General features: G+C 44.6%; 1 pseudogene; it reads right to left on the bottom strand.

Annotated features, from left to right (window-relative positions):
* Positions 1 to 2,209: 2,209 nt before the first annotated feature.
* LOC123953493 lies at positions 2,210 to 5,910 on the bottom strand (annotated as a pseudogene).
* Positions 5,911 to 21,297: the final 15,387 nt, after the last annotated feature.

Genomic DNA, 21,297 nt, shown 5'->3' with positions numbered 1-21,297 from the left:
GGTGTGTTGTCCACAGGCTCGCGGTGGAGTGGCGGGCACATTCCTACTGAGCTGTCCTAACAGCGCCCTCTCCAGGAGCCCTGAGGCTCCCTGAACTTTCTCCACAACCAGCCCAGGGGCAGCCAGGAAGCCGCCCTCAGTGCGCCCCCACTCCCAGCCCCCAGGCCCTACACAGTCTAGCAGGGTTCCTGAGAGCCCGTTGCTCGGGAAGACAGTCCCCCCAACACTGGGTACATTCAAAACTGTCAAAACCAAAGGATGCGACCACAGGCAGAGAAAAGACCCAGGTGTTGGTGCCTTTCCCTTGTGACCTGCCTGTCACTTGGAGAGAGACCGGGACTGGGCAGAGGGTATGCAGGGAATAGAGATGGGGTGATGCAGTGTTAGGCTAGGGCCTGGGCATACTTATTTGCTCTAAAAGCAGCTGTGGCCCTCTTGCTGGCAGGGACCTCTGAGGAAGGCAGGGTCCCTCCGGACCAGGGTGGGCTCAGTCTCTAAGAGGCAGGAAGTGGGGAGTGAGCACCCAACACACAAGGGATGGAAAGCAGGTGGTGCCTGAGATGTTCTGATGAGACAGGGGTGCTGTTGGATCCTGGTCCATCCATGACAGTTGTGTGACCTTGGACAAGGTGCTTAAGCCCCTGAGGCTTGGAATCTTCTAGATCTAGAGAACAGGGACACTAATACCCACCCTAGTCATGTTGTAAGTTAGTTCTCTGTTTTAAGTTTTTCATTGTTACCTGAGAGGCTTTTCCAAGTATGCTTTTCTCTTTTCCAATTAAGTTTTTTCCTCATCTGTAGAAAATCTGATGATAGCTATTTTGAAAAACACAGAAAAACATAAAAAAGAATAAAAATTGCCTTAGTTCCCAACACTCAGAAGAATAACCGTTAACATGTTGACATCTTGGTATACTTTAACATAACACACACAGACACACATGTATGTCATAATAATTTTGTGATTAGTAATGTATTTTTTCTCTTTTCACTTAACATATTTTGAGCATTTTTTCACATTAAAAATTCCTAAAAACATCATTTTCAAAAGTTTCAAAATAATAGATTTTTTCAATCAATATTGTACAGAAGTCTGTTTTTAATTATTTCATATTTTTATGTTCATCTCCAATTTTGAAGATGGATTTATCAAAACACACAACTTTTTTTAAAGAAAAACTTAGTAAATTTACTCAAAGAAGCTTAAATAATATAGAACTGAAAATATTGGAAATTTATAAACAATAAAAATGGAATATAAATTAACCGACTTCACAGACATTTCCAGTTAAGCATCAGCATCATACAAATATATTCATTTTTTTCTTTTCTATAAGGATAATACATACATAACACATCATAATTCTTGCAAAACAAAATAAACCAGACATAAAAATACTCTCAACTTTTTAAAAAATTGTATGAACTAAGCTTCAAAACAACATTCAACCTGAATATAAACCCCTGGTTTAATTTTATAATTTATTGTGCCAGAACCTTGGCTGGTTTTAATTTTTTAAAACAGATATTGGTATCATAACAATAACAAAGGCATTTTTGCATTCACAGTATCCTTATGGACAAAAAAGTTTTAATATTATTTGCTATAACATTTTTAAACTTTCAGAGTCTTCTCAATGTGAGAAAAATCTCTGCACACATTTCGCTGCCTTCTTCGTTTTTATTTTCTGTTATTTTTAGGATTTTATTTATTTGAGAGAGACAATAGAGTGAGAGAGAGGGAGCACAAGCTGGGAAGAGGGCCAGAGAAAGAGGGAGAAGCAGACTCCTCACAGAGTGGGAAGCAGACATGGGGCTTGATCCCAGGATCCTGGGATCATGAGCTGAGCCAAATCGCTGCCTTCTTCTGAAGCACAATCTTGATGACTGTTCCTTGTAGTCCCTAGTAATATGTCCTGTCTTATTCTTTTTCACACAGTATACATTATATTCTTATGTGATATCCATTAGTTCTTCAACAATGTTACCAAATAACTATATGAATCAATCTCAAATGCTGCAAAAGTAACAATCTTCATAGGGCACTTTCCCTCATGGAATCTGAAGCTATTTCTTTTGGATATTTTTCCACTTCAATGTGAAATAGATTGTTAATGTTTCATTTGTGGTTTCTTGATGTGGCTTTTTTACCACATAAAAAAGAAAAAAGAAAAAAAATGGCTTTGATTTCTTGCACAGATCAAAATTTTCATTTGAGACATTTCTGGAAGTCTGCATAATTCAGGGATGTTTCAGATGATAAAGATGAAGTCTCTGAATGAGGCTGTAATAAATAAGCATTTTGCATCCTTGGCTACACTACCACTATATCTTAAAACCAAAAGTAAAATGATTTTCCTGTTCCCACAATCTACTTAATTCTTGTTTTAAAATCTGAATATTTCTATTTATAATTTCTGTTTTGGGTGATGATTCTGACCACCACCTTTATGATGTTTGAAGCCCCGTTAAACCAATCATCACATGTTTTTCTAATTTCCTTCTAAATAGTGACTGTGGAGGCAACAAATCCACCCAGTAGCCCATCGAGATATATTTTCCTTCCTGAAAGTTCTTGTTGAACACAGGAAAGCTCCTATCATCACCAGATAAGCTACGAGTTCACCTGTATTTCTCATTCTTTGGAAAGTTAAAGCTATATTCAGTCTCAAATCCGTGCTGAGCTAAATTTGTGCCTTTGTCTCACGGGTCTGAGAAACGTCAGGGGAAAACACCCACTATATTTTGATGATGGGCTTCCTGACCCTGAAGAATCACTGGAATTAACGAAATCTGTTGGATTCTCACAGGGTAATTGTTCAGACAGGTGGCGGACACAAGCCAGTTCCTTTTCTCTGCCCTGTCACAGACCCCAGTTCTAGGTAACTGTTTTCTGTGACAAGGATTTGGAAAAGGATGAACTTTTATTTTTCTTCCACAGATCACCTTATGTAGTTTATCTGGGCATTGTGTAGCTTTCCTAACTGTTATATTTATGTAAACAGCCAACTATTTTGAAGATCTCTTAACCTTCATTGTGTTCTTAGTAGAGAGATTAGACATTGCTTTTGGTTTTATTGGTTTTGTTTTGTTTGTTACATCAATGGAGTGATCCTCAGTATTACTACAAAAGTTCCGTTTTTTAACATTATGGGCTCAGATGCCTTAATTTCTTAAGTACTAGCTTCTCAGCCCAGCTCAGGAGCTGAGGAACAGTGCCCAACATCCTAGAGCAACCCTTTGCTCCCGGCCAGGTCCCACTCCAGGGCAGCGAGGGGCAGGCAGGGACAGCCATGGGCTCAGCCTGACCGCTAGGCTGGCCCCGCCCCACTCGGCTGACCCCGCCCTTCTCAGGTCATAAACATCTATCTGAGGGAAGGGGAAGAGCTAAAGCAAATCAGTATTTAAAGAATATACTGCCAATTTCCTGCCCGTAAAAGTTGCACCAATTTACCTTTTATCAGCAGGTGCTAAAAAGAAAGATATGAGAACCTTCGTAACTTCCTCATGCCTGTTATTCTTATTTGCTGTTTCAGCAATTAACAGTAAAACCTGTAAAAGGCAAGAAGGTCTGTGAAAGATGTCAGGGAACCACAGAGGGGACATTGAGAAGTTGGTCTGAATTCCCAGGCTGTAGTGACAGCAGGAAACTGATACGTTAAAAGCTTTAAAAAAGTACTCAGGGATAAAAGATAGGTAGATGGGGGAAGGGCACGGATGGAGGTTTTCACTCCTGAGCTACACAGAAGCGACGGTAGCTCCACTTCCCTTTTTTTTTTTTTTAAGATTTTTAAAAGTTTTTTATGATGTTCAATTAGCCAACGCACAGGACACCATTAGTGTTTGATGTAGCGCTCAACGATTCATTAGTTGCGTGTAACACCCAGTGCTCATCCCTCACACTTGGGCTTAAATGGATTCCATAACTGAGGCCAGCACAGACAGGATCGTCCTCAGTCTGCATGCCCCCTCTTGCTTTTTATTGACTTCACGGAAGGCAGGAGAAGAAGACCAGAGGCATTTTCAACTGACAACCGGCACAGAAGGAGACAGGGAGACCAGAGGGGAAGAGAGTGGGCTGACGTGAGCAGATGTCTGAGCACAGTGCTGGGCCCTCAGCGGGGCTCGCTGACTTGAGACTGGGGGAGAATCTCAAAGTGGATTTAAAAGTGGCCGCCAGCAAGAGGAAGGGACGGGGGACAGTAGAATACTGGGGTCTGGTCCGCTCCAGGCTTAACTCAGAGCAGGTGTCAGATAGAAGAGACCTAAATGCCTTTAGATAACTGGCTCCCAACAACCTTGGTCTCATTCTCAACAAAGAATAGAAAGGAGGGGATCATCCAGGATTTGGGGACCATGGAACCTAATCAACTTTCCATCAAGCCATCAGCAAGCTTTCTTCCCCACAGCACCCATTTAATGCCTCACCCTTGGGCTGGGCCCTGCAGGGTTGCAGATGAGGTGCAAACTGGATGTGCTTAGGAGGGGCCAGACCCAGGAAAGCACTATGATCCACACAAGACTGTGGAATGTCAGACTGTCCCCTGGGTGCGAGATGGTGCAGTGGAGCCCTGAGAACAGGAGACAGATGGACAGGATTGGGACTTCATTGGGGAAGTGGGGCTGAAGCCTAGGAGATCCCGGAGTGGCCACCCCTCGCCCTTGCTTCTGCGAGGTGTGAAGAGCTGGCCCTGCTGAGAGGAAGGAAAGCATCGCTTGCCACTTTCTAGGCCTCTGCCACCCACCCCCCAGCAGCCACCAGCTCCACACATCAATGCTCAAGGGCCACTGGTGAGAAGCAAGGGCAGAAAGGAGCAAAGAGGAGCAACGAGGACAAACCCAGCTCCAGCTCCAGCTCCTTCAACCAGACCAACTTTTGCAGCTGGCTCTCGAGCTACAGAAGTCGATCTTCAGGTTCACTTGCCCCCTGGCAGGGAGGGGCTGGGGACGCATCCAAGTATGGCTCCTGAGAGTCTCTAGGATCAGATTAAAAACCCCAAGCCCTGCTCTGCTGCAAGGGTCTGTCAACATCCTCATAACTGGATATGCGAAGTGCTGACATATTTAGCCTGCTTAATCACTGCCCCACCCCGCAGAGGAAAACTGATTTCAGGCACTTGAGGACAGAGAAATAGCAGTGACCTTTCTGCAGGACTGATAATAACTCGCTCCTTATAAGGAGCAGACAAAAGCCCTATGCTCATGGCTCAGGAATGTGTGTCTCCGTGTGTGTTCTTTCTAACCTTACCTGGCAATGGGCTTCCACACCTAAGCTCAGTGTTTCCAGGACAGCAGAATGGAGTGGGCTTCTCTTCTCCCTAAACCGACAGTGTATTGATTGCTGCAGATAATCCTAACCGTAAAGTTTCCCAAACAGCACTATAATTGGATTAAATTTGATCAATGAGCTGTTAAAAGGAAAAAAAAAACCTGTTTTCTATTCTTTGAAAAACAACTAACAGCTATATAAAGGCCTGCCTTACAGTGGATCATTATATAACCCTAAAAAAAAAAAAAAAGGGTCAAAATTTTTACAGTGATCCAAAGCCAAACATGCCTCTGGGAGCTAACAGTAGCAAGCCCCCAGTAATCTTAACTATTCTTTACTTACAGTGCCTCTCCTGCATCAGACACTTCACTTATGATCTGTTCATTCCTACAGTAACCCAGTAATCATGCCCATTTTACAGATAAGGCTATTGAAGTTCAAGGAGAGGTTTAATCACTTGCCTGAGTTCACCTGGCTCGCAAGTGGAAACCAGAGATTTGAACCCAAGTATTTCTGACTCCAAAGCCAGCAGCATTCTTTCAGTGGGAGCCACAAACCCCTGCATGACTTCCCTAGTGTCCCTTCTGGGTTGTGCAGGGTGAAAAATGAAGATGGCCAGTCATACTTGTCCTGTTCTTCATGACGACTTCCAACTTTGAAAAATAAAGGAATGTTGGACTTCCTCTGAAACCGTTTTTCCCTCCAATACTGGGTTGCTCGGAAAAACATGGAACCAGAAAGACAAATTCCTGAGTGCTCTCTCTGCTCAGCATTGAAGGAACCCACCCAGCGGGGCAGCCCGAGGTCTTCTTATGAAATGCTTCATGGCTGAACTGCCCTGTCCCTATCCTCTGGCCGCTACTCCCACCCACACGGGCTGCATGCCTCTGGCTCCTGGAGCTAGTCAGCTGGGTCAGACATAACCCCATATTCTGTGCACCTGCCCAGACATTCCGACACCTCGACCCATTCTTCACTCAAACATATATTCATTATTCTTGCAAACAAATATTTCCTACTCATTATATGTGCAAGCACAGTCTTAAGGTCTTGGGGGGTAAGATAGAGATGGTCACTGTCCTCTGGGAGCTGACATTCAGAAATGTGGAATAAATAACCAACTAGTTAATTGCTTAACTACAATGATGTAAGTCCTGCGAGGATTGCTAAGTCATTAGGAGAGTACAGAACAGGGACAGGGAAGGAGGTCCAGCTAGGACTGAGGGATCAGGGAAGGTCTCCCCAGGAAGAAGACAAGATGGCTGGATGCACAGAAAGAGTGGTCAGGGTACAGTGTGAGGCCTGAGGGGTGAGCAAGTTCTGATCCTGACAGCCCTTCATAGATCTAGACTTTATCTTTGAAATGATGAGACTCCCTTATAGGGTTTAGGTGGTGACTGGTATGTGTGTATAAATCAGGGAAGAAAAGAATGATGTGTATGTCAACACGTGTATCCTAGATCACGCTGAGAATTAACAACTGCCCTTTGGCTTTTGGTCCCTCTGAAACAGTAAATCTGTAGTAACTTAAAGGCTGTCACTCAGAGGGGAGCATAGTCAATATTTGTTCTTGACAACGGTGATTTAAGCTCAGGAAGGGGAAGCATTGCCCCACCCCTGCCAGCAATCTGAATCTGGAATGTTCTTCCTGCATAACCACACACAAGAGGTATACCCCTTGAGGCCCATTAAGAAAGGTGGATTTGGGGGCAGAGAGTGGGGGGAGAGGTAAGGCAGAGAGTAGAGTGGTGCTGGGACATGAACCCTTTGCCAGGATTGTCTTTTCTCGGGGCCCTGGGAAAGCATCGAGGGACCTCCAAACAGCATTCTCAGATGTGACCCGACATGTCTCCACTGAAGACTGAGGCCTTTGGTTCTTGAGCCTTTTTCCATGGCAACAATGAAGGCCTTGCCCCAAAGGACCCTCTGAATTCTCCTCTCTCCCTATCCTCCTGAGACATAAATGCCTAGAAGGAAGCATACCATTCCTGACTGACTCCCTAGGAGGAATGTTTATGGTGGCAACTCAGAGCTAGCTGGGGCCTAGGGAGGGCATGGAAAGGAAGAGTTGTGATGTCAAGAAGGACTTTTTGATCAGTCGCATGGTGGGAAGGCAGCAAGGCCAAAAAACCTCTTATGCCTGCAGCATGGCCCCACCAAGAGACAGTTCTGCCTTTGGATGCTCAACTTGTCCAGAACTGAGGGAGATGGAAACACACACAGACACACACTCCCTACGCTTCTTGGTTAAGGGAATGTTAAACTTTCTTTAAAGTGTTGTTCTTAAAATTATATTGGGAGACCACATTTTTTTTTTAAAGATTTTATTTATTTATTTGACAGATAGAGATCACAAGTAGGGAGAAAGGCAGGCAGAGTGAGAGAGAGGAGGAAGCAGGCTCCCTGCCAAGCAGAGAGCCCAATGCGGGGCTCGATCCCAGGACCCTGGGATCATGACCTGAGCCGAAGGCAGAGGCTTAACCCACTGAGCCACCCAGGTGCCCCAACCACATTTTTTTTTAACTTGTGAGAATATGTCTCCACATCTCAATAAAATGTGATTACAATAAAAAAAAACCTCCCTCTAAACATGACTAAATTTAGTGTCAGTGACCAAAACATACACCAACTTGCAACATTAGCAACCTCGGTGTGATGCCTGTTCTGCCAAGCCCTTTTCCTAGGATTTTGTATGTTACCACACATCTAAAAATTTTCCACGGCAATTGTCCCCTCCAGAAAAGTGCTGGGAGTGAGTTCCCAGGCAGTGTTGCTCACATGAGAGTCTGGGCAGCATGTTGTGCTGCTATCACGGGATGAAAAGAATGTGCGAGAAAAGAGATAACCTCTGAAATGGGGGGGGCAGGGGAAGGTGGGAATTTCTAAGCAAATGTTGTCAGTTCTGCTTCACAGCCATTATGATGGATAACTAATTAGCAAAAGGCCAAATATACGTGTGTGGCATTGCCCTGGGCAGTGGTCAGATCCAAGAGCCTCATGTCTCCACAAGATCTCCAGCTCTGTGGCATCCAAGCCAAGCCATTGTAGCCACAGTCTTTGCCCGGGTGCTGGGGCTCTGAGCCCAGCCAAGGAGATAGCTTGAGATAGTGTCTTGTGTCTTGCCTGGGGGGATCAGGAAACTCTTCTAGAAGCAGCCAGCCCTGCTTGTTATCAGTTGTGGGCTTTGGCCCAGTCTTCTCTCCTGGTGTGGTCTTTACTTCTGTATCTCTAAAATGACGGCAACAACTCAACAACGTTTGACTGAGGACAGACTGTGTGTCAGGCTGAAACGCATATGAGTTAGGATACTGGCATCCCTTCAGAGACAGTTGTGGACGGAAGACATTAAGTACTGCATGTGAGGTGACTCCAAATGTTAGAGCAGCCCCATGTACCCAGTGAGCGTTTAAGAGAGGATTTCATTGATGTGAATATCAAAATGTGTCAGGATAGAAATGAAAGAGACAAACTGCATATAATAGTTAATATAATTTAATCATACATACTTATTAAAATCACACATGCTATTTGTTAATTTATAGACACTGATTAACATGTTAATAGTTTAAGTGAGGCCCCTGGGTGGTTCATCGGTCAAGTGCCTGCCTTCTGCTCAGGTCATGATCCCAGGGTCCTGGGATGGAACCCAGCATCAGGCTCCCTGCTCAGCAGGGGAGTCTGTTTCTCCCTCTGCCCCTCCCCCATTCTTTAAAAAAAATTCCTTTTTTTTTTAAAGTTTAAACTCAATCAGCCAACATATAGCACATCATTAGTTTTTGTTGTAGTGTTCAATATTCCTGATTAATAAGCTAATAGTTTAAGTGATATATTTAAAAATCATATCCTGTTTATAATACAGACATATGGCCTTTACCCAAGCACAGTGCAATCCATTAGTCAAACCCTTCCAGCGGGCCTTCTGTTTCGGGGTCTCAGTCGTCAAATCAGCTTTCAGAGCATATCAGCTGCAGATCCATCTGGGTTGCTTGACCTTCAGCACTTTTTAAATCTAGGTATGATGTTGTCATCAGAAAATCTGCCCCAAGTTATAATAATTCTTTCCTTATTTGTGACTTCATATGCTAACCACTTACTTTTAAAAGATCGTATGTAGTAGTATTGATTTTTAACATGGTCTTTATCTGGTTTGTTCACTGTGGCCTCCAACATTCCACAGGTGAGGGGCCAGATCCCCAGGAATAAGTGCCAAATGCGTGTCAGATTTCTCTTCCCCCTACTCTCCTCTGTTGCCAGGAACCTTCCACAGGATTCCCCATCAGCATAGCTTTAGATGGCTTACGACTAACGTGTCTTCATTTTGGGGTTCAAAATAAAGTAATTGAAGAAGGACTCTGTATTTTGTCAAGATTCTACAGCAGATGCCCCTGAGGTCTGATTTTGGAGGGAAAAGGCATGATCATATTTGCCATTTGCAATAAAAGTTAGAGGGTACTCAAAGTCCTAGCTGCCATCCTCCTGTCAAGACATTAACAACACAGCCTTGCCTTTCATTCAGTTGAGGCAGATTAGAGTTTTCCCAAAGGAATCTTACAAGAACCAAAGGAAATCTAAGTGCTAAAGAGAGACTGTGGCTGCGGAGCCCCTCCAGGGGTCTCAGTGTTACCGCTCCTTTCTGCATCCTGCAGACCGTAGGCATCTTCCTGTGCTCTTCTCAGCTTTGCTCCCCTCTACAGCAGCCACTGTGGGATGGATGTGAGTGTGGGGATGATCTAGAAAGCCACAGGGATTTGAAGGAAGGCGAATGGACTTCAAGCCAACATCTGCCTCTCGCTGGCTTTCAGACTTTCGGTACATTGCTTCACCTGTCCAGGCCTTGGTTTCTTCATCCATGTAATGGAGATACATCCCTTAGAGAATCTTTGAAGATTCTCTCTGAACACTAAGTGGGATTGCATATCCAAGATACTCCACCGAGGACCAGCGTGTGCTGAGGGAAGGGTTGTTGGGCCTGTCAGCAACTATTACATCCCTTCTGTTCCCTTGTGCATGTCCCGGGGTGGACAGTGAATGCACAGGGGAGCGATGGCTGCCTCCCCCTTTTTTAGGGATAGCTTAGCAAGACAGTAGTCATAGCAGCTACTCTGGACCACCCCATTTCCTTTATTCTAGGGAGGTTAAAGTTTTCTTTGATTTGTTATAAAAGAAATACCTGCATTAGGGGTGACCTCCAGGTGTTGGGTTAACTTCTTTGATGAGCATCTGATCTGGAAAGAGCACCTGTCACCATCGTTCAGAGTTATTCCTTGATCTTTGGAGAGGAAGCAAGCATGTAATTCTTCTCCCCTGCACAGGGAATGTTTCTCCAGGCAGAGGAAGGAGGAAGGCTTCTTCGGACCACCTTTGCCTCCTGAACCGGCCACACACATTCCACAGGGCCCAACCAGTCTTAGCTCTTCCAGGGCCCGAAGAGAAGCAGCGTCCCTTTCTGTCTGTAATCTGTCTTCAGTCAGGCCCAGCCAAGCAGGACAAAAAGTTAGTTGAACTCTCTCTTAAAGGAGCCCATCTTTGTTGAAGAGCACACCTTGATAGATATCTAGGGATAGAAGGTGAGATCCTGAATCAAAAAAATCACGAGTGCCCCAGCCACTGATGAGCTGCAGACAGGCACATCAAAAATTATTTAATTGACACTTGAATCTTAATTAATGTTTAATTGATCTAATTAATAATTGAATCTTTCAGAATTAGGATTTAGCCGGAACTTGGGGGTAGAGGAGAGCAGAACAAGATTTCGTTGTGGCAGGGTTGGCGAGAAAAGATGACAAGCCATATGGTTGGGGGGACAACGCACTGCTAAGAACAAGGCAGTCTACTTAATAATCTGTGATCATGTGTTCTGCTGTGATGTGACCCTGTGGCAGCTGTCTTGCCCCTCCAGGAAAGTCAGTTTCACGGGCATTGACACAGGTTTGGTGGAAATCCAGGGGAAGGGTGGAGCTCCACATATGGGTTGTCCTGGTGTGAAACCAGGTCAACATCTACAGAATAGGAAGTAGAGTTAGAAACTGAATTCGTTGGGGACAGGAACTCTGAGCCAGGGATGATCATGAACAAGCCTCCTTAGAATTTACAGATACCTTAGGGGGTGATTTGTTTTTTTGATGAGTCTGAATTGGTATTTGAGCCCAGCCCGATATGCCTTAAGGGACAAGGTGGGATTCTCTGGGTGTTGTGCATATGCTACATCCTGGACCAACTAGGCCAGCTTGTCCCCGCATTGTTGGGGCAGCCTTGCCAGGATCTCAGGGGGGTGTGCCCCTAAAGCAGTGAGCTCTATCATGTGTCATCTTAGAGATAACCACCCTCTTCCTAGCCTGTCTCCCTTCCAGAGCACACTCAGGCCCAGCAGGCAGAATTCTTCAGCAATCCCTCCTTCCTTTGATGTGGGCCTCCAGGATTCATCAGGCTTCCATCTATCCTGTCCCTCTGAGAAGGAGAGGGCAGTTGGTGGCCCTCACTGCCATCTGCAGGGGATATCCAGACACCCCTCCTCCACCTTCAAGATATACAGAAAGAGTCCCAGAGAAGTTCAGTTGCAGAGGGACACTCTTCTTATGAATCACAGCACCCTGCCTATCCCACCCCTGACTTCCATGTTCCAGGGACGAGCTAGCCAAAAGAAGCATGTGGGACATCTTTAGGGTGTTTACTTCTCTCCTCTGCCAGACACAGCATTATCTGGGCTCTCCATATCACCCAGATGTCTGATTCCTAGCCAGGGTCTCTCCCTTCTCCAGACATTCTAGATGGGTTTCTAGAAGTTGCCATATTGACCATGCGGCCCCTTGGCCTTAGACCTGCATTTCTCCCTCCCAACTTCCCCTCCTTATCAGCTGCTTCCTTGGGGAATATTTAATAGTGAAGAGCCAGGGCCCCACAGGCTCACATTTGTCTTGTCTCTCAAAATCTCAGCAGTATCCCTAGCTGAGGGTTTGCCTTTATCGGGATCCTGCAAGATTTCTGCCACCCAGGTCTTCTGACCTGCCCTTCCACCCCTCACAATTATTCCTGGGGACATTCTCCCATCCCCTGTTTCTCCCTGCCAGGATGCTTTTTGGCAAAACCATTGGCTTGAACTGTTGCTGGACCTCTCGGAACATGAAGACAAACATATTGAGAAAGCCCTAGGTTTTAACTTATCCTTCTCCCCACCAACCAACTTGCTCCCTCCATGCCCAGTGGCTGGGGCATTTTTAGTGTCCCAGCCTGGTCATGGTCTCTGACACAACTTTCTGTCCCTTAGGAAACTCCCCCTTCCCACTACCTTTTGGATTCTGCAGAATGTGGTCTTCCTATTTTAAATAATACTAGCTAAAATTTACTGGGTACGTTATTTGTGCCAGGTGCTGTACTAATTACTTTACATTCATAATCTCATTCAGTTCTTACAACAAGCCTGTAGGATAAGAGATATTATTACTCCCTCATTTTACAGAGGGAATGGAGGCACTGAAAGGCTACATAACTAGAAAGGGCCAGAATCATGGTTAAAACACAGCTAACTCCACAATCTGTGCTCTTTATGTCTATGTTATATAGCATCTTACTGTGCCTTATTATATCTATCAGTTATTTTCTTAACTAAAGAAAAGAATGACTGACTTCCTGCCCGCTCAGTGAGGACATATGTTTCTGTGGCTGATAGTCCTTAGTCTGGCATATGTAATGTGTATCAAATAGTGTTTGGTGGGTGGATGGGTGGATGGATGGATGGATAGATGGATGAGTGGATACATGGGTGGACAGATGGACAATGGGTGGGTAATAGATGATGGATAGATGGATGGATGGATGAACAGATGGGTGGGTAGTGGATGATGGATGGATGGATGCATGGATGGATGGATGGATGAGTGGATAGATGGATGGATGGGTGGGTGGATGGATACTTGGATGGACAGTTGGACAATGGGTAGTTAATAGATGGTGGGTAAGCTGGATGGATGAATGGATGGATGGATAGGTGGATGGAAAGTTGGACTTCCATGTGATCTAAGATCTTTTGTGGAGAAGAACATTTTAGAATACAAGGAATGCAGATAATCCAGAGCTGTACCCTCTCTGGCTATCTTGTTGCTTTTTTCTTCAAATCCTACATGTTCTTCTGTTTACAGGAAGGGGACTTTCTCCAGGTACTTAACCCCACAGAAAAAATAGAGCCGCTATATTCCTACTAACAGTTACTTCCACCTGTATTTATTTTCTTAGATGCTTCATGCTAGCTTTGGAATTCAAAACAGATTTGCTCAGGGAGGCTCAGTTTTTAGAAAAACTAGCTGTTCTCTGATCCTGGTGGGGGCCTGTGACCCAGACCTGAGCCAGGAGCATCAGGCTGTGGGATTTGTTGTTTACGTCTGGAAGTCTGAGGCACCCCTATTGTGCAGAAACAGGGAAATCGACATGTTCTATCACAGCACTACAAAACAGAGGCTAGGACTGGGTATGTCCCTTCCTTTTAACCCAGAACAAGCTCATGGAAAAGGTGAGCTTGCAGGATAAGAATAAACTGGCCTTCAGGCCCACTTCCTACTTCGCTTCTAGGTTGCTACCTACTTTCATTCCAACCTTCCTATAACTCTCAGACCTCTCTTCTTGTTCTGTTGGTTCCTCACGACAAACTCATTCTTGCTCAAGTATTAGGGAGTTACTACTTTCCTTCCCCATTACAATGAAGTTATTCAGTAAAAGCCAAGTTAAAGCTTGGCTCAAAGGAAGAGTTGCTCAAATTCCACCAAGCAAGTGATATCCACTGAGCCTGTCATTCAGGCTAGCCTGTTCGTTTGTGATTTAGTTTTATGTGTTCTTGTATTAACATTAAGTCAAATGGGTCTGGAGAAGAACTCAAGGCCAAGTCTTTTTCTAATTGACTCTGGTGTCTCTAGAGAGGTTCTACCTGTCCTACTCAGAACCACGATTTGGGGCACAAATATGCTAACTGCACTCACCAGCCAGGACCCCCAACCCATGTCTCACTGCCAGGTCTGTCTCCTCCTAGAAATGGCCTGCCCTGCCCCTTACAAAGGTCTGCCCTTTCAGGGTGACCAGTAGGCCCTGGCCATGAGATCTGAGCTGCCATGTGCCTCCGGGAGGACCTGATGTTCATCTTCAGGTATTTATCATACAGGTAGCGTCAGCCTCATGGGCAAGTTTTCAAGATGTTGACTAACACCTGCATTTTGACCTGGGCATTAAAAAAAAAAAAAAGGAAAGGAAAATTATATTTTTCCCATCTTTAGTCTCACTCTAAGCTTTTCCCACAAACTCTACATGCCCAGCTCTAATCTTTTTGCCTGATTATGATCTAAGATTACAAGTAAACTCTGTGAACTCTCTGCATGAAAAGTTAAATAACAAATAAAAAATAAAGCAAGTTCTTCCCCTAGGGCTCCAAATCATTTTTGTCATTGAAATGACAATGAGGGATTTAGCTGTCACATCTGATCAGCCTATTTAATGTGAAAGTGAATTAAGTCTTTATGCCCCGTGAACTGTGAACAAACCTGCCCAGTACAGGTATGTCTCAGTTCCTGGCAATCTTTCATGCTGGGACCCCAAGCTTCTTTTTAACTGAAGTGGGAAAAGGATTAGAAGCGGGGAAGACATGCTCCTGGCAGGGAGAAACCCATCAGTGTGGTGCCTTTGTGAAGATGGGACGAAGATGTCCTGTCTTCCAGGTGAATGGATACAGTGTTTCCCTGTCCCAGCACTCAGTGAGTAGAGAGGCTGCTTTTGCCCCAACTTGGCCCCTCATTCCGTGGCGGTGGTGGCAGTGATGGTGGTGGGTTGAGGCAGCCCCAGTCCTTGCCTGCGTAGCTCTGGAAGAGGGTCTCTGTCCTGCTCTGGAGGGCATTATGGGTGCCTTAGCTCTTGGAATATCTGTGTTAGCTTTGCCCCCCAGAGACCTGAGGACCGTGATGAGTGACTGATGGAGCCATGAGAGTGGTGGAGCTCCCAGGCTGGCCAAAGGCCATGTCACCCCTTGCTTATTCAGAGGCAGTCATCATGCATGTCCACTCAGCAGAAAGAGCATTGAATCTAACCCATGCAAACTGCAAATTTCTCTGAAATCATTCTATTCAAGACAGCTCTTAGATACCAAGGGAATAATTGACAGAAACTCAAGGCTGGAAGCATCCTTGAGAGGCCAAGTGGGTCACTCCCAGCCTTTAGGCAAAACCACCTCTACAGGATCCTAGCGTTCCCAGCAGCTGACAGAAAGGTGGCTGGTTTGAGACTTCCTTGGAAAAAGATTTTGGATGCTTCTCAGTGCTTCCTGAATGATTATATTTTTAATTATACTATGCAATAGAAGGAAAATTCTCTATAAAATTGGATATCACCACTCCACCCCACCCCTCTCCTCCTTCTCCTCTTCCTCTCTGGTCTGTTCGCAGGGAGCCACTCAGAGAACGTGGTTAACAAGCAGGACGGTGTTGGAGCGAGTGCTCAGGTGCCACATCTGTGAGGGAGTAGAGGAAGCAGGACTGGGCAGGGAGGGGTAGAGGCTACACTGCAGTACCATTGTCGCAGTGGCCATAGCCCCAGTGTCACCCAGCAGAACGTGCTCCTTACTCCCGCATCAAAGCCATCTGTCTCAGGAAAGGACTGACTGGTGCAGGTGCTTAGCCCACTCCTTGGTCCCATCGGTTTTGGCCAAGGGAGTGAGCAATTGTGATTGGGCAGTCCCTGGTCATGTGGCCACCAATACCAGGCTGATGGGAAAGCTTTCAACAACAATACCTACCACATACCTCTAATGCTGTCCACCTCTGAAAATACGAGTGCCTATCAGCGCCTAATAGGAGACACTCAATAGACCATCATTATTGTTCCCTCCATCAGCATCATCAGAACTAATACAAACTACTTTTCCCTAAAGTCTTGGGGCAACTGGCTGCTGATAAAATCAACATTGGCTCAAACCTCAGCCCCAGATTTGAACTGAGCCTGAACTTTTCTGAAAAACTGAGAATGTTTAGCAAACACGTTTCTCTGACAAATTTGATCTTTGGGTGTTCTTATACTTTCTGAGCCAAAATGGGCCTGGATCATGGGAACCTTCATAAGGATGCTTATCTCCCTAACAGCTTCAGTGATCTGAACTATTTCCCAAGAAAGATAGTCACCAATGTTTTTCTGACCTTTTCATAGAGCCAAAGTATTTGGATGAAGTGTAGAAAATTCCTGTGTCTGAGCTGAGTACCAGCTTCTTGCATGGTCTCATTCCTAAGGATGAGTCTTGCATGTCTTGTATGTCCTTCCTCACCTCAAAACCAAAAACCTCTCCAGAGCCTCATGAAGAATTGAGGACAGAGAGTTCTGGGCCCTCAGTGACAAGCTCACCACTCCTACTTCCCTGCTCCAGCACTACACTGTGGCCAACTGGCTGTCCTGATGTTCCCCAAACTCCAGGTACCCTGCCCTCTGAATCCATAACACATCATTCCCTCTCTGCAGAGAACACACTCTTTCTGCTTCTCACCCATCCCTCAAAATCCCATCCAATTTCTGGTCCACCCCAAGGCTCTCTCCTCTGGGAAGCCTTTCCTACCCTTTCAACCAGCTGTGATCTTAGACAATCTTTTAATCTTTTTGCCTTCTGCTGTGTTAACTGGAATGATAAGCTTCGTAATTCAATTCAGGGATATGAATCCAGAACTATGTGCTGTGGCAGGCACTGAAGACAGAGAGGCATGAGATAAGATTAGGGGGGCTCTTAGGAACTCTTACATGTTTCAATTGATGAATTTCCATGATTTTAAAAAATATTTACTTCTTCTGACCCATGTTTCAGATAATTCTGTTGTTACCTGCTCAGAGCTTTGCTGTGCTCAACTTCAGAATAATAGCTTTGGGTACAGAGTCACTGAAGATCCTTTCTCACTCAGCAATTGGCCTTTCCTATATTCTGTAGTCACCTTGTCAGCAGTTCCAGTGATCATTCTGCTCCTCTTATTATCATCCAGTGATAGTGATTTGGCACAGAAGTTGGAAATTAATATGTAATTAGCATAATTGTGTTCACTGAATGTGGTCAGCCTGGTGGTCAAGGCAGCGATAAGCCACTTCATCTCTCTTAGACCTCAATCGCCTCATCTGTAAAATGGGATAGTTGCAGTAGAGGCCACTATGGCCCTTCCCAATGCTGATGTTCCTTATTGATGCCCATTCTCTCTCTGCTCCCGCAAAGAGCTCATTGTGTTCTATAAGACATGGCTGCCAAGCATGGAAACATAGACTCAGCCATGCCCAACCTCACCGAGGGAGATGAGCTGACTTTAAAGTGGCTGCATCCTGGTTGAGAAAGCTTGAAATGCGGTCCCTAGCCCCCATTCTCAGTACAAGTTCTCTGTGGGAATCCGTGGATCAGATTGAACCTCCAGAGAAGAAGGAGCCGTGGCCAACACTTCTGGATTGAAACCCCCCTCCTGACTTCACCTCCTACCTCCCTTTGCCCTGTTTGCTGCCTTCATCCTGGTCACGCTCCTGCATGGGGAACAAAGCACTGTCTGCAGCACCATGCGGCTCTTCTCCAGACTCAGCATGCATGCTGTTGGCCAGGTCTCCATCGCCCAGAGGACAGGAAGTTCAGTGAGAAACTCGGTCAGTTAATTCCAATTTTTCCAAGGAGCAAAGAAGCTTTTTTTTTTTTTTAACTGACTTCCTTTTAGCCTAACATATTAACCATCCTTTCCATCTTCCTGGGAGATATGTGGTGGGTGCCCCACACTAGAAGGCTTTGCTCCCTGAGCTCTGTGCTTACCGAGAGTCAGCGGCGCTTATCCCCTGGCCTGTTGACAGTAGTCCTTATCATAGAGATGATGTGACTGACCTGGATGTTGTATAAATCAATTAAGTATGAGTGCACAGAAGAGAGTTGTTTGTTATATAAAAACCAAAGTAAATGCTCAGTAAGGAATAAACAAAACTAAATTCCTAAAGATATTTGCAGTTGATTTTGCTGTATGGACTAAATGTTGATGTTTGGAAACAAATAAGAAAAATACAGAAACATTCTCCACTCAGATTCTTGCTCCACTTTGAAGAAGCCATAATTAACAATTGTAGGTGACACATTCTGACTGTAGTCTATGTAAAAGAAAAACACAAATGCCAATCTAAAGGACCCATTCTCGGGGTGCCTGGGTGACTCAGTCCGCTAAGCATTTGTTTTTGGCTTGGGTCATGATGCCAGGGTCCTGGAATTGAGCCCCATATCAGGCTCCCTGCTCAGGAGGGAGTCTGCTTCTCCCTCTGCCCTGCCTCCTGCTAGTGCTCCGTCTCTCTCTCAAATAAATAAATAAAATTTAAAAACAAAAACAAAAGGACTCATACTCAAAAGAAAAAAGCCTTAACCTGATATCGAAACATTGACTAACATAGTAGGTTTTAAGTTAAAATACAATACATAAGATATGTTTGAATCAGTTGTTACTTTTCATGTATTAGACCTAAGAAGATTTCAACTGAACATAGATGGACAGTGTTCTACAGTCTAGGACCCAAGTATTTTATGGAATTTTTCAGTTCACAGCTTACATTGAGATCTTGGAGTATCTCCATAATTTTTATTATTGTTATGAAAAATTTCAAGCACATATAAAAGTTGAGAGAAAACTGGAGTGAGCCTCCATATCCCATCATCCAAATTTACCATCCATGCTTCACCTACTTCTCTTTTTCGCTTTCTAATATGTTCAAATTTTTTTTAAAAGATTTTTTAAATTTATTTGACAGAGAGATCACAAGTAGGCAGAGAGGCAGTCAGAGACAGAGAGTGGCGGGAAGCAGGCTCCCTGCTGAGCAGAGAGCCCAATGTGGGGCTCGATCCCAGAACCCTGAGATCATGACCTGAGCTGAAGGCAGAGGCTTTAGCACACTGAGCCATCTAGGTGTCCCATATATTCAAATTTTAGAGAGTGGTGTTTTTTTTTAATATCCCTACTTACTTTAGTAGATATCTCTAAAAAATATAAAGATAAAAAACATTTTCTTATCTAACCACAGCACCATCATCATGCCTAACATATTTAGCAGAAATTCTATGGGGTCAAAATATACTTTGTGCATACTAAGTTTTTTAGAATGTCACCAAAATGTCTTTTTATTGTCGGTGTGTTCAAATCATGTTACAAATAAAATGTACACATTAGATTTGGTTATGTCTCTTTTGTGTGTGTGGCTTTTTTAATTATTTTAAATTTTTTTTTTTTTTTTTTTTGAGAGAGAGGGAGAGAGTACACTTATGCAAGGCGGGGAAGGGCAGAGGGAGAGGGAGAGAGAGAATCTTAAGCAGGCTCCACATTCAGTATGGAACCAGACATGGGACTCAGTCTCATGACACTGAGATCATGACCTGAGCCAAAATCAAGAATCAGGCACTTACCTGACTGAACCAGGCCGGTGATTGTGTTTTTGTGTTTTTAAATTCAGAACAATATTCCCTCATTTTTTTCTTTCTGCTACTGTTGAAGAATTCTTGCTTTTATAAAGAGAGATGTGAGAAGGTCAAAGAATAGTCATTGACAAGGGATTAGTGGTAAGGAATCTCAGAAAATGCTGGAACGAACCCAAATTTTTTCAGGGTGGTCAGTGAGCCGATGCTCTCATGGCCCAGAGAAAAGTTTCTACTCTTCTCTAACTGACAAAATGAGCAAAGATCTGCAGTGAGGGTTGAAAGATGAAAGTTTTAAAGTTCTAAAATAGGTTTATTCTATCAAGAACAAGGTTCAAGCTATCAAAGAAATACAAACCAAGACTACAGTGAGATATAAAATCACACTTACTGGGCTGGCTACAGCACATTTATAATATATGATAATATATAACCCACTAAAAATGCAAAATTGTGCACTGAAATTGTGCATTGGGAAACATTCCAGCAGTTTCTCAAAAGATTGAACACACAGGTTACCACAGGACCTTGCAATTCCACTCCTAGGTTCATACCTAACAGAACTAAAAACATGTCCACACAAAAACTTGTATATAAATGTTCATAGCTGGTTCTTCATAATAGCTTGAAGGTGGAAACAACCCAAAGTCCACGATGAATGGCTAAGTTAATGTGCTACATCCACACAATGGACCATCATCACCATAAGAAAGAATGCAGTACTGATACGTGCTACAACAGGGATGAACCTTACAAGTGTACCAAGTGAAAGAAGACAGTCCCAAAAGACACATACATGAATCCATTTATAGGAAATTTCTGAATCGACAAGTCTGAGAGACAGCAGATTCATGGTTGCCTAGGGCAGAGAGATGGCGAATATTAGAGGCGGTTGTAGCTGAGGGGTGTAGGATTTCCCTTAGGGCTGATGAAAATGTTCAGAATTTGCGGTGATAACTGCACCCTCTTTGACTATACCACAAGTCATGGACTTGTATGCTGTAAAGGGTGAATTGTGTGGTACACGAATTATATCTCAGCAACTCGTGAAAACATATCCATACCCACAAGGGTTCAGGAGTCTGTTTTTAGGCAGCTTTGAGCATGCAGAAGGACCCTGCCCAGGAGGGTCCACCTCCACAAGAGGCCTGCCTTATTGTTCTTGGAAATTATGACTCAGCACCAGTGTGGGCCACCAAGGGAGAGTGCACGGTCCCTCCCTCACTGGTCCCTCCAGTCTTCTGGAGTGGGTGGGTCCTGGGTTATGAACTAGGCAACCTCCTGACCCTGGTTTCAGTAATACCCTGAGAGGAAACCCAAGAGGGTCATAAATGAAAATTCATGTTCATTTTTGCCCACCTGATACCCTGCGGGGCTTACCGCACTTCCTCCCAGGCCTGCGCTGACCCTTGTTTCCTGCCTGCCTTCGTGGAAGACCGCGCAGTGGAAGTCCAGATGCTTCACACTCAGGAAAGGAGAGAGAGAGGGAGAGGCTGTTGGTCAACAACGCCCCCATGACAGCCTCCTTGCACCCTGAGAGAGTGGGAAATACCCAGACAGGAGGCCGAAAGCAGGCTTTTCCAGGCAGTGGGTAAAGATAAGACTCTGTTTC

Source organism: Meles meles, chromosome 1, assembly GCF_922984935.1.
Source record: "Meles meles chromosome 1, mMelMel3.1 paternal haplotype, whole genome shotgun sequence".
NCBI lineage: Eukaryota > Metazoa > Chordata > Mammalia > Carnivora > Mustelidae > Meles > Meles meles.
Note: the sequence above shows the minus strand (reverse complement) of the source record. Positions and strands in the feature narration are given on the sequence as shown.